Here is a 9,123-nt window from a genome sequence, read left to right on the forward strand (position 1 = left end):
GTGTGTTCTTTCTAACTCTCTCACTCTTGAAATCTAACTGGTCTCAAACCCAGGTGCACTAAAAAAAGTCAGAATGCCTTTGCCATAATATTTTCAAAAATAAACCAAGTGGAAGAAGGAATGTGTTCTCTGTTTTCATCAGACTCCCACCTGCCTCTGTCTCCATTCTCACATAATTTTAAAAGCTAATTCTGTAATGTACTCACACATGATATTCAAAGCGTATTCAACCCAGCTAAAAGCACACTTAATGAGACAGCTAAGGATGTCTGATGTGACTTCACCAAACACAACTGACCTCATGAACTGAGAGAGAGGCGGTTTCTAATATGACCTTTGGAAGTAATTGCACCTCTCTATTTGAATTCTTCCACCTGCACAATGAGGATTAAACAACAAAATCTACGTGAAGAGCTGAGTGATGCACCTGACATGTGGTAGGAACCTGGTAGGTTATAAAAATAAGAACTATTATAAAAGTTAAGCACACACTCTTTCCCCTTCTGGAGATGAAATGTTGACAAAGTTCATGTGTCAGAGAGATGCCCTGCCTGGGAACAATGGTTGGTCTCTTGGTGACATCAGTGTGATTCCCCAAGGGTTCACTCATTGATAATGATGCTGGAACTCCAGGATGTGTCCTTTACCCAGACAAAGTTTTCTTCACCTAAGTTGAATGCTGACCCATGAGCATCGTTACTGGGAAGAAAACACAAAGAAGGACTATGGCACAATTCTTCTTTCCCAGATATAGTAACAAAGAAAAAAGGGAATCAAGCTATGAAAACAGTGACAATCATTTCTGCTAGCACTCATTGATTTGATTTTCACATTGTCAGAAGAAATAAAAGCCCTAGGAATGTATGCATTTGTTGAGAAGACCTAGGGCAGACCCACCCGGCCCATGGGAAGCCTGTTTTTCAGGGATTTCCTTCCAGTTTTCTTCCAACGTTTGGATTCAGACCAGAAGCGGTGGTGTTCTCACAGAGAGTGTTGTGCCACTGATGGGCAGAAATTCTTTTATAGCACCTGAGGAAGAAGTTATTTGACCTTATTTTCTTGGAGCTTCTGTGGGCTCCTATCTGATGGGACAAACAGACATTTCATTGTCTTGGTAAATAGTAACTTTTTTTTTTTTTTTTTTTTTTGAGACAGGGTTTCTCTGTGTAGCTTTGGAGCCTGTCCTGGAACTCGTGCTGTAGACCAGGTTGGTCTCGAACTCACAGAGATCCTCCTGCCTCTGCCTCCCGAGTGCTGGGATTAAAGGCACACTCCACCACCGTCTGGCATGGAGTAAATTTTTTAACGTAAGTGTTTTTCTTGAGACTTGGCTATTTTTGTGTAAGGCACAATAGGTCATCAGGGGTTAGGGTCCAAATGTCTACGTAAAACATGAGTCGGTCTCCAAACGTTTGAGGCTGAAGAAAGTATAGGAATTTTGTTTTGACTTCTAGCATTTTTGTCTCTAAATTTCCTCAATCAGGTCAAATTGATTATAAGGGAGAAAAATCTGTCTTTGGAGCTACCTTGGGCTGAGAAGGCAGGAGCACCAGAGGACACTAATTGGCATTGTTGGTCTGTTATAGGTTGTAGAACCGTAAGACTTAAGCTTGAGGAGAGGAAGTGGCCAGTGTAAGAGGTCAAAAGGGCCAGACCATGACACAACATTTAGAGATAGGGGTTGGTGGTGATGGTCATGGTTGATATCTCTGAGTTAATTGCATCTGTAGCTGAAGGGCCAGCAATCCGAAAGATACCAATTACTCCAGAAGGTTACATACGCAAAGGCTGAGATCACAAACCAGAACAGAAACAAGAAAGGAACTGAAACCCATCTGGAGATGTTACCCAGGATGTCCAACTAGGACGTCCATTGAATTCTGGAAGACACAAATGTGATTAGCCACTGCAGGAGGCAAGGACCATAGATACAGGGAAGACTAAGGGGTATGACTAGATGGGTAAGGGGGCAAGCCATCACTGTGTCTATCCAAACAGTGATATTAAGAGAAAAACTGGCAAAACTGGCAATGGGGATAAAGCACAGAAGAGCATCCCAGGCCTGGGATGAAGGAGCTGCATTCTTTAGTGAAGAGTGCAGGATGGATGGTAAGAGCCTAATGTGTCTGTCATGGAGGCAGAGGATTCATCTTAGTTTTTCCTCTAGATGCCCATGTAGGGCAGGAGAATCAAGACAGTTGATGGTGATGGCGAAAGTTAGGGGGAGGAGATCATCTTCTGAGGGTTGAGACTCATAGGCGGACTTTAGGGATAGGCTTTGGTTTTGTTTTTCTTAAAGGTTGTATTTATTTTAATTTTAAGTGCCTGAATGCTTTGCCTGCATGCATGGGTCACATGCATGCCTGGTCCTCGTGGAGGTCAGGAGAAGGCACCAGGTCTCCTGAAACTACAGTTACAGACAGTTGTGAGCTGCCATGTGGTACTGGGAACCAGACCCAGCTCTTCTTTAAGAGCAGCCAGTGCTCTTAATTGATGAACCATCTCTCCAGCTCCCCAGGGATATGTTTTAAAGTTGAGTAACATGAGGGGGTACAAGTCAAACCTGTGGATGATTACAACAGACCCAACTCTGATGAAGACTTTTTTCCTAGTGATAATGAAGGAGAGTTTAAACAGAGAGTTGGATTTTTTTATTTACTCAGAACTAGACAAAATAGCGTTGGCAGTAGAACATTTTTAAAAGATGTTAGAGCAATAAAAAAGGGTTTGAGCCAGGTGGTGGTGTTGCACGCCTTTAATTCCAGCACTCGGGAGGCAGAGGCAGGTGATTTTTGTGAGTTCAAGGCCAGCCTGGGGTCTACAGAGCGAGATCCAGGAAAGACACAAAGCTACATAGGAAAACACTGTCTCGAAAAACCAAAAAAAAAAAAAAAGGGTTTGCTTAGTGGGGCACAGCAAGAGTGAGTATAAGTGTTATGGGGCATCTCTCATTTGGGTAATTCTAACATCAGGATCCATAGATTTGCTTAGTAAGACTTGGCAATATCTTTTTAAAAATGGCTGAAGCTGAGCTGAATGAGGCCAAGAGGCTAACCCCTTCGGAGACAGTCTTGGAGATTCACAAAGGGCTCCTTTGATCGTTTACCCTTTTTCTCTGCTAATTGTTCTATCAGCTGGAATGGCCTAGAATTCTGCTGACCATGTAGGTTCCTTTGGAAGCATACACACACACACACACACACACACACACACACACACACACACACACACACACACACGCATGCTCTTCATTGAAGAATGTGAACTTGTTAGAGTACAAACCATGGTGTCTCCGTGGCCTCTCTAATGAGGACAACAGACAATTTACTATCCTTGTAGGGCCTTTTTAGAGGGGTTCTGTTGTTCCCTGGGCTCTGGCTAACATGGGAAGGCAAAGGCTGAATGTTGGCTGTCCTTTCTGCTCCTTTTTATCTTTGGTTTAGTCTTTTAAGTTTTCATTGTTGAACACCCAGAAGGACAGCTATATCGGACTTGAGGAAATAATGGATTTCGGTTTTAACTTCTGTGTAATGCTTTGACACTGCTTAGATGAAAGCAGATTTGGAAATGAATTGTGGAAGGGTGGGTGGAGCCTAAATTCAGAAAGGAGACCGAGAGAGTGATAGCTGGAGATGAAGAAGGACAGAAGGTAGACGAAGGGCCACGTGGGTCATGAAAGAAGATACAAAGCTACTTTTTTTCCTCTCTAGATTCAATTCCATCAAAACTCAGCGTCTAGTCTTTCAACCTCCAATTTAAACCTGAGAAGTATGAACAGTTGTGACCGGCTATTCCGCTTTCCCATCCACCAAAGGGGACAGAATTGTGGAAGATGCTCTTGGTGCCCAGGGAGGCCCTAGCTGGCTGCAGTTACCAGGTTGGTGGGGTCAGGCTTGGCCAAACTTTACAGAACAAGCAGGATTTCTTAAGCTCTAAATAATCTTAAAACAATATTTCTTTCTGACAGCAAAATGAAGTGTTTTTTTTCTTTTTTGCAGGGTATTTGAGAATTACTATGTTTTAATATTTTATCTTTTGCTACAAAATTCCTTTCTTTTAAATCCTTTTCCTCATGTTTCCTTCCTTCCTTCTTCTTCCTCTGTCTTTTTTGGCATGTGGATTGTAATATATTATGAAATCTTATTTTTCCGGCCTGCAAGATGGCCCAGTGGAGTAAAGGTACTTGCGGCCTAATGATGCAAGCCTGGAGGCCAAATTTTTTGTTGTTGTTTTGTTTTTTTGAGACAGGGTTTCTCCGTGTAGGTTTGGAGCCTTTCCTGGAACTCACTCTGTAGCCCAGGCTGGCCTCGAACTCACAGAGGTCCACCTGCTCTGCCTCCCAAGTGCTGGGATTAAAGGCACGTGCCACCACCATCTGGCTGGAGGCCAAAGTTTGATCTCTGAAATCCAGGCGATGGTGGAAGGGAGAATCAACCCCAGAAGTGTCCTCTGACCTCCACTGTGTGCCGTGGCTCCCATGCCCACCCCCACAAATAAGAAATGAAAATGTTTAAAAATAAAATGGATGTCGTGTAAAAGGGAGTTCATAGAAGGTGAAACTTACATACACAATGAGAAAAGATGCCCAGGGGCTTAAAGATGCCTCGGGAGTTAAGAGCACTTAACTTCTCTTGTGTAGAACCGGGTTTAGGTTCCCAGCATCCACATGGCAGCTCACAACCGCCTGCAACTCCAGTTCCAGGGGACCCAAAGCCCTTTTCTGGCCTCCCTGTGCACCAGGCACACACATGTGACACACAAGCACACGTACACACAGCATGCTAATAAAATAAATAAATAAATAAAAAGAGGCCCAACCTCCATCAGTCAGATGAGACATTTCCCCATTTATGTCTGCTAAAAGGAAACCTTGGTGGAGATTTGGAAAAACACTCCTGGTTCTCTTTTTAGGCCATGGAAAACAACTTTATGTTATCTGCTATAGTAGAAGATGCAATTTGACTTACTGTGTGTCTGTATATATGTACACCTAACATGTAAAACATCTAGTACCATTTAATAACCTCCTTAAGCAAAGGGCTGAACAGCATATCAGGAACAGTTTTCTACTGTTAAACAAGGAAACTTATTATTAAGAAGCCTCTAGCTGAGGGCCCTAACCCCTGCTTCCTCTTGGCACCCTGTGAGGGCCTTAGTCCTGATGGAAGGCCATAGAGCTTTTGCACAGATAGCCTAGGACCAAGCACATTTACATACCACTTCATTGTAACAGGAGATGTAGTATAATCCAAGCCCTATATGTACTTTACTCTTCTTAACATTCACACCCCTCAAAATAGTCTATCTGCCCGTAATTTTGCATATAGAAAAGGAGTTCCACAGGGTCCAGTTCTCCTAGGAATCAAGACTTCAGGGGATAGAATGTAAGTGGGAACTTGGGAAAGAACCAGTGTAGTTGAAGTTTTCTCCCGTCTTGCCCAGCCCCATGGACCCCACAGCTGCTTATAAAATAATCACTGAGAAGCTTATATTAATTATAACTGCATGGCCATTAGCTCAGGCCTACCACTGACTAGCTCTTACCCTTAAACTCAGCCCATTTCTGTTAATCTATATGTTGCCACGTATACCGTGGCTTTATCTGTGTGCCATTACATGCTGCTCCCTGGACGATGGGCTGGCGTCTGCTGACTCTGCTCTTCCCCTTCCCAGAATTCTCTTTGTCTGCTGGCCCCGCCTATACTTCCTGCCTGGCTACTGGCCAATCAGTGTTTTATTAAACCAGTGTACAAAAGCATTATCCCACAGCAAACCAGGACACCACAGCAAACAGTTAAAATGTACATGTTTACTGCAAACATGGAAGTGACAGATGAAATCTCTCCTCCAAGAACCTTAAACTAAAAAACCTGCACACTGGCCCCCACTTCCATTCCTTCACAACCCACCAGCTTTGATCCCATACTCCCACCATTTCCTTGCCAATTTTTTCGGCGCACTGGTCCTTGTATCCTTGCACAGAAACTCCTGAATGATTGCTTCAGCCTTGGATCCTTACAGCTTTCTCCTTTTCTCTGCATATATTCAAGTTGCTGAGTCGAAGCCTGGCACTCTGATGCTCCAAGTGCTTATGGAACCCAGCTACTCTGGAGCTCAACCAACACTAGTCTGAGTGTTGTCCCCGGTCAACCCTTTGGTTCTCTTACCAGGCTCCTCTCCAGGTCACCAGTACAGCTTTTCTACTTTATCTCTATCACACATGGTTTTCATTCTCAGAATGGTTGGTCTCTTACTTCATAGGGAACTAGGAACTGTGATTGATGGTCCCTCTGTTTGCTTCCGTTAATTCCATGCTCTCTGTTCTTTCTCTCCATTTCTGTTAGACTGGAAGAGAAATTCCTTTTCCTCTTCGAGGCCAGTCTTGAATGTTGCTTGTGAACCACTCCCTAAACCTTGGCTGACCCAGGAATCCTTCTGCTGCTCTCAGCATCTTCTACTGCCTTTGACTCTGTCCAAGTCACTCACAGTGTAAGCCATAATAAAAGGGCCTGCCATGGCTTCTCCTCCAGATAGTGTCCTAACTCGCTTCTCCATCAAATGTGTAGGGGACAGTTATGCCACACCTCTCAGACGATCTAGATTCTTCCTTCTTCTTTTCTAACCGGAGTCCCTTCAAATAGGTCTATTCCTAGACATGTTGAATAGTTTAGAAGTGGGTACTTGATCCACCATTGCTGGGGATGCTGTAAATGTGTTGCTCTAATTGATTGATAATTGATAGCCAGGCAGGAAGTATAGTGTAGGCAGGATAAGGAGAGAGGAGAATTCTAGGTTGTGGAAGGCTGAGTCAGAAGACACTGCCAGCCACCGCCGCCATGAGAAGCAAGATGTAAGGTACCAGTAAGCCACAAGCCACATGGCAACTTATAGATTAATAAAAATGGGTTAATTTAAGATATAAGAACTAGATAGCAAGAAGCCTGATCCATTAGGCCAAACAGTTTAAATAATATAAGCGTCTGTGTGTTTATTTGGGTCTGAGTGGCTGTGGGTCTGAGCAAGACTGGAGAAAACTCCAACTACACACCATATAAGTGATGTTTCCCCTGGTTTGTTTCAAAATGTTTTATTTAATTTTTTACATTCTCTTCTGTCTCTGTCTCTGTCTCTGACTCTGTCTCTCTCTCTCTGTAGTGTACTGTATGTGTTCAGGTATGTATGTCTGTGTGCACACTCGTGGAGGACAGAGGGAGAACTTTGATGCCTTGCTCTATCATTACCTTATTTCCTTGACGCAGGGTCTCTCACTGAACCTAAAGCTCATCCTTCAGATAGACTGGCTGGCATCAAGCTCCTGGGATCTCACTCCACTCTGCCCCAAGCTCCCAGTGCTGGGATTACATGCACATGTGACCAGGCCAGCTTTAAAGAAAACAAAAGCATCTATGCTAGAGATCTAACTCGAGTCCTCGTGCTGGCACCGCAAACTCGCTTACCCATCAAGCCTTCTCTCCATGCCCCTTTCTCTATTTTCAAAAGCTATGTTGAAATTGTTAAATGATTCTTCCAAAGGTGCATTTTTTTTTGGAGTTGTTTCCAGTTTGGGGCTGTTCTGAATAAAGCTGTTATAAACCATTGTTTGTTAGCCTTTTTGGAGATCTTTCTTTTTATTCCTCTTGGATAAATAAACGGCTAAGAGTGGAATTCCTGCATTACAGGTGTGAGCTGAAAATCTCAGAAAAAGGTCACATTTAATGTTAAACATTCTATAAGGCTGTGATTATTATATTATATATTACATATATTATATCATATCATATCATATCATATCATATCATATCATATTATATTATATCATTGGTAAACTGCCATATGCTGTTTGAACTCACTGAGAAGTTGGCTTTTGGAAGCAAGCTGTCTTCCACTTCAGACCCAAACATATTTACATATTTATGTCAAGTGTCCTCCAAAGTATCCTTTCCTGGGTCAGGCTGTGCCCCCACTTCCATCTCCACCCCGCCACCCCTGTTCTGTAACAGGAAAAGGAAGAACAACAAGAAGCTTAGGGAATGAAAAGCACGATGCTCCTAGAAGCATCTAGAAGACAAACTCTTTCCAATAGGCATGATGAGTCTTTATTCTATGATATAAAAAGACCTTCCATGGAAATGGGAAGCCAGAAATTCAGCCATGGAAAGCTCATCCACGGGAATGAGGGAGAGGACCCACTGCTCAGGATCGACCAATCAGCGGTTCCAACTGAGTGGCTCGACTCCCCACTCAGTTCCTGCTGGATGAGTATCAGCACCTAATGTGATAGTGTTGTCCATTTATCTGCTGCCATTTGTTCTTTTATTTGGTGGTGTTACCCACAGAAACAGTCTGCTCCACCCAAAACTCTCTCGATTGGGAAGCCAGCTGGCCATCCCCATGGGGCTTCCCAATCTGTTTCTGCTGGATGTTTATAAACCCCAATGTTACCTTCTGTTTGCTCTCTCAGATGGGCCACTGAAGTCATTAGCCCTGAATGTTGTGAGCTCCTGATTTGATGATGTTTGTTTGATGTTTGTTTGATGCTCTGTCTATCTACCTATTTTGGCATGCATTTTTGACTCTATTTTTATTTAATAAACTTGCTCACTCAAAACTGAAAGTATGGCTATTGTAGATCAATTTTTGGATTAGAATTGTGCGATTGTGGAAAGTAGGAACATTGCAAATCCAGAGTCCAAATCATCATCTTTAGTTCCTGTAACATCCCTTTACGGCCCACCTTCTGCATCCTGCTTAGCATCCTTTCAACTATCAGGAAAGCCTTTGCAATGTATTCATTTAGCAGAGCACTAGCTTCTACTAACCCCAAATCTACAGGCGTCCTCAGATGACATATGAAAGCTATGGTAGAGTTTTCCTCGCTTTTCTATAACCTGCCCACCCACTGCCTCATGAATGTACTTGGGGAACACATTGATTTATGACTGTCTTCTGTTCTATGACCAAAAAAGTTCATGTAACCACTTCCATGGTAGAATATGTTACTCGGGGCAACTGGAATCTGTGTTCTCAAGCCATGGACACTCATAGTAGGTTCAGAATTAGCCCATATGCCTTTGGAGATGAGAACTGTGTTTCACATGGACAGTTTACCTTTACTGGCAGGGA

At 43.2% G+C, this 9,123-nt stretch overlaps 1 long non-coding RNA gene across 2 annotated transcripts; it reads left to right on the plus strand.

Moving 5' to 3' along the window:
• The first annotated feature begins 1,147 nt into the window (after positions 1–1,147).
• Positions 1,148–8,614, plus strand: LOC128114814 (uncharacterized). 2 transcript variants are annotated; one of them, XR_008219912.1, is made up of 3 exons: positions 1,148–3,877; positions 6,345–6,489; positions 7,260–8,614. It is a non-coding gene; the product is annotated as an uncharacterized LOC128114814 (long non-coding RNA). The 2 variants fall into 2 exon arrangements; XR_008219911.1 differs by having other exon boundaries at positions 6,345–8,614.
• The last annotated feature ends 509 nt before the right edge of the window (positions 8,615–9,123 follow it).

This window comes from Peromyscus californicus, unplaced genomic scaffold (assembly GCF_007827085.1).
Source record: "Peromyscus californicus insignis strain IS unplaced genomic scaffold, ASM782708v3 Scaffold_19__1_contigs__length_69161282, whole genome shotgun sequence".
Classification (NCBI taxonomy): Eukaryota; Metazoa; Chordata; class Mammalia; order Rodentia; family Cricetidae; genus Peromyscus; species Peromyscus californicus.